Source organism: Halyomorpha halys, unplaced genomic scaffold (genome assembly GCF_000696795.3).
Source record: "Halyomorpha halys isolate HHAL.00 unplaced genomic scaffold, Hhal_1.1 Scaffold8.1, whole genome shotgun sequence".
NCBI lineage: Eukaryota > Metazoa > Arthropoda > Insecta > Hemiptera > Pentatomidae > Halyomorpha > Halyomorpha halys.
The window spans coordinates 265,713-270,617 of NW_027111933.1; the positions used below are offsets into that span (position 1 = coordinate 265,713).

Below are 4,905 nucleotides of genomic sequence, written 5' to 3' on the forward strand. Positions count from 1 at the left end.
TATTATATGAATAATATTTTAAAGAAATTATGTTAAAATATGTACAAATAAATGTACTTAGAGAAAACAGCTGTTCAATAACAAGACATTAATTAGTAGTTGTAATTAAACTAATTGATCAATAATTACTCAGAATGAATTATGAACAAATTATAAATGGAAATAAAGAATAATCCTTATTAAAAAGAAAAAAACTTCAGAAAAATATTTAAAACTTTGGAAGAAATCAATTATTCAGCAGGGTCGGTTACAAAATTATTGAAGATTAAATACATTTTTAAATAAAAATCTTCGTCAATTTGACCGCAGAATGGACTTGTACCGGCTAAAAGATCTTTCAACATTTACTGATGTTATAGGGGCATACTTAAATGAAGCTATTTCCATTGCATCTAGTTCGGTATTCTGCATCACCTGGGCGGCTGTGTCATTTTTTCCAAGGAGAATGACTCCAGTGGACTGAATGATTTTATATCCTGAATTTTTTTTAACACGTCTTGTACTTTTTTCTTTATGACTTCTCCGTTTTCGCCACCTATATTTTCCAGTCTTTCTATTGCTTCGTTCACAGTCTTTAAAAATTGCTTCAGTAGAAGGTCCTTTTCTACTAATTTTGTAATTGTGTTGGATAAAAATACTACGTTTGCACTTATGTAAGCCAATTCAGTCTTTATTGGGTTAATTGTTTACAATTAACATAAGTTTTGAAATTATGTTTTTAATTTTTTAAAAATTTATTTATTCATTTAATTGTTTCGACCACTAGGGCCACTTACACTGAATTTACAAAGTTAGTAGATAACAATCGACATATTAACAAAGTGAGAAAGGTACATATAATTACAAAGTGAGAAAGTCACGAATTAACAATTACAAGTTACAAATTTACAATTAAAATTACATATTTACAATTGTGATTTACATTTTACAAAGTTGCAATTAGATTTGAAGTAGTTTGTAAATTACTATAATAAATTTTGCATCCACTTATCTATGCTGGACAGTTATCTATCTGGACTATATGTGATCATAAATATTAATGATTTTTAGAAAGTGAAAAAGTTTTGTTACTGTAGTGGTATCTTCTCTCAACATCTCCTGTAAATCTGAAGAGAACCGATGTGAGTCGTGAAATTTTTAAAATTTAAACAATAATATTGGGCTGCATCCAGCCAGGTGCCCCATAGTGTTATCACGGGTTACGGTGGTAAAGCTAAGTCAGGGTGCTTCTTTAAAAATAGTAATACGACTGGGAACCTTCAAAAAATTTTTTTTTACTGTGGACACAAGCTTGTTTACATTTGGAAATTGATTACGCACTGTTTCAGCAACACGATGAAATGCGTGAGCCACCCAGGTCAAATGAACTATCTTAGGATAAAAAACTTTAATAAGCATTAACAGCTTTATTCATGTAAGGTGCCGCGTCTGACAAAACAACACAACTTTACCATGTGTGATGTCTTTAGGCCAAAGTTGGTGATGGCCAAGACCAAAGTCATAGATTGGTTGACAAATCTTGTAATTGTTTCATGGTTACATTTTTCGAGGATTTCACAATTCAGTAAACAGGATTTAGAAGGTGCTTCAACACTTAGTCTGGCAACGATTATGCTTGCGATATAACGCCCTTCTATTCCGTAGTCTCGTCCACAGAAATCGAAATCGGCCCATCCGAAATTGCTTTCCGAATTTTCGTTAAAGTCACCTCGTATATAATGTTCAAATATTTTTTTTTCTTAAAGTGCTTTCATTGGGGATTACTCGGCATGTGTATTTCTCAAGAAAGGTTTTTAAGTCCGGACTGCTAATTTTGTAGATAGGAATGTCAGCCCTGACAAATGCTCGGCACAAATCTAAATTCATAGTATTGGTACCTGTGGAATCTGAGAAGGAAAGAACTGATGGAATGAAAGTCTCCCTTCTTGAAATACGTTTCTCGCGATTCTCTTGGTGCTTTGTAGTTTTTATATGCTGTACGACCCGAGAGCGTTGCGATATTCACACAGCCTTATAACAACACGCACAAAATTAAACTCCACTCGTAAAAGATTCATTGGGAAACTCACTTTTGTACTTGGAAGCGCTATAACAAACGACAAATATTTCAGAAAATATGTGATTCATAACAAAATATGTAAAAAATGCCAAATATTTAAAAATACGTGAAATAAAAATGGCTTCTTTTGGCCAGAAATGTCTTGAAAAATCTTTAATTAGTAAGGAATCGCAGATATCATGGTCAGCCAAAAAAACCTATCCCTACTTATAACAAAATTGGGTTGCACAAAGTATCGTAAAAGTACATGATATTATTTGTTATATATTTTTAGTCAACTCTTATCGACTCATCCTACCCAGACAGCCAAGCCCACAGAGATTTTGGAATTTCATTTCCCCCTATTTGCGGGAATAAGAAAATCTTCGTAGCTTTTATCTCCGGTTATTTACTTCGAGATTTTATCTCCGGTTCTCCAGGCGGAGATGTTAGCTGTCTATAACTTGAGGTGACCTATTTTGTTTGATGGATATAAAATATAATACTTTATTAATTCTAAAATTTAGAACTTATGTGAACTTAATGATGAATATAATTTAAAAATTAAGTGTTTGTTTTTATTTGGTTATTGGATTACTTAAAAAAAAACAAACAGTAAAACCGAAGTAATAAAAAATATAAAAACTTCTTTTCGGTTATGCCGACTGATTATTCCCACTCCTAATATAGAACGAAGTGTGCTTTAAATGCCATCAATACTTTTTTTCCCCAATATATGAAACTCATCCAATTACATAACCACTATTAAAAAAAAATCGTGTTAAAACTAAAATATACATTAAAATATGGGATAAACCGCGTTACGTAGTGGGAGGCGTTGGGACTCGAAACGAGATTTATCAACATCTGCATTTAGACATTTTAAAAACATATTTGAAAACTAGTGCTCGTAAACAGGTGTTTAATCTCGCTCATTCATCTTTCAACAGGGTAAAGATACAAAACAAACTTTAACCCGTATTAAGGAATGGCTTATTTCCTACATCTCCAGACTTCATGCGCCCCCCCCCTTAAAGTACCGATCTTAACCATCTTTCTTATGAGATGAAATTGGAAGGAGATTTATAAAAATAAAAATTCCTTAATCTCAGAATGCAATTCAATTGAGACAGAAGTAACCAAGAAACTAGTTGTTACTATAAAAAGTTGTTTCATTAGAGTTATTCGAGAAAAAGGAAGAAATCCTAAGTATTAAAACTGTAGTGTACAAATATATATTACAAGTGTAAAAATGCTTTGATATATTATTTTATTGTTTTGATATGCTGTGTCTAACATTTGTATTGTATAAATTAATAGTTTACAAATTAATGTAAAATATAATTATTTACTTTAAATATAGATTGTCAATAATCAATGTGTTTTTTTTTTTTCATTTTCCTGAAAATCATATATATAATAATGTATGTTTTTTACTGAATAAACGAACCAATTTTATATTTAATTTAAAAGTAAACGAACATATTATTCCGGTTACAATTAAAATAATGTTGAGTTGATTACGAAAATAAAGACTGGAAATTTCATTAAACAGAAACATAATTGGACCGAAGCTTTCAAAGAACTAAATCGGAAACACGGAAGGATTAAGGTTTCTAATACAACCAGAAAAATTGTAAACATCCGCATAGTCGGTCCCTTTGAGAAGGGAAATAAATAAAAACAAACCTCAACAATAGAACATCTACTAAAAGTTATGATATATTATTATAACGATAAAAAATACAGTAACATAATTATTTTCTCAGAAAATAAAATAATTGAATTAATTAATTATGATTAGAAAAATTGCATTGGGACTGTTTATTCTGTATTTCGACTGTGTTTAATGGCTCCCGAATCAGCATAATATGTTGTGTAGTATAGCAAGTTGTCTCACAATTTCATTTACAGATAAAAATATGTTTATAATTAATCGCATTGCATTCTGAGGAGATGGATGGTGGTGCGGTCAGTTATGACACACGTATAAATAAAAATTATTCTTGATGCTCCTTGATTGACCGTGTGTAAATAATAAAAGAAAGTTGGTACGGGTGCGATCAAAATAACTCAAATAGTAAATACAATAATCAATATATGAATAAAATATTAAATACATAGTTTATTTACTATTTGAGTAATTTTGATCGCACCGTAGATAGTAGATTATACTAAGCTATGTACTGCCTTGAGATTTAATCGGGATGCCAGGATAATCGCTGAAGGCAATTATCCAAAAATAAGTTAATTAATTATATATTGAGTCCTAAAAAACTATTATTATGATTGGATTCTTTTTCAAAAGCTTTTTGTGTGTTTACCAGTTTACCCTTCATATTTAACAGTTGTTACTATTAATTATATAATATAATAAGGGGTGGCATATTGGGTTATATAATAGTATATAAACTACATAAAGAGACTAAGTATTTATTTATAATTTTTTGCTATGATTAAAATGATTGTAATGATTCAGACAAATGGTTGCTATAAAACATCGATTATTACATTATTACTTATTGTTTAATTTATACTTATTGCTGCTGATTCATGCCGTGCGATGTAGTGCCGTAGGTGTCATCTTGTTCATAAGGGATGTCCAGGACTTCTTACGATTTCGTCTGGTCGATGTGCATTTTGCTCCGCCCCTTCTGAAGCCTGGTCCTCTCTCGTCTACGTCTTCCTTTCCACTGTTCTTTTGCCTGATCTAGTTCTCCTGTCCCTTTTCTCCCACTTCCCTTTTGGGGTGTTACCTTATTTTTTAATCTAATTCCTCATTGACCATAAGTGACAGAACGCTCCCTAGATAGGAGTCTGCTCCCCCAGGCCAGAGAGGGAGGTGGAAAAGTTTGACATGTCCAGGA

The 4,905-nt window shown here is 31.4% G+C and overlaps 1 pseudogene; it reads right to left on the bottom strand.

Annotated features, from left to right (window-relative positions):
* Positions 1-1,088: 1,088 nt before the first annotated feature.
* Positions 1,089-1,866, bottom strand: LOC136796344 (uncharacterized; annotated as a pseudogene).
* Between the last annotated feature and the right edge of the window lie 3,039 nt (positions 1,867-4,905).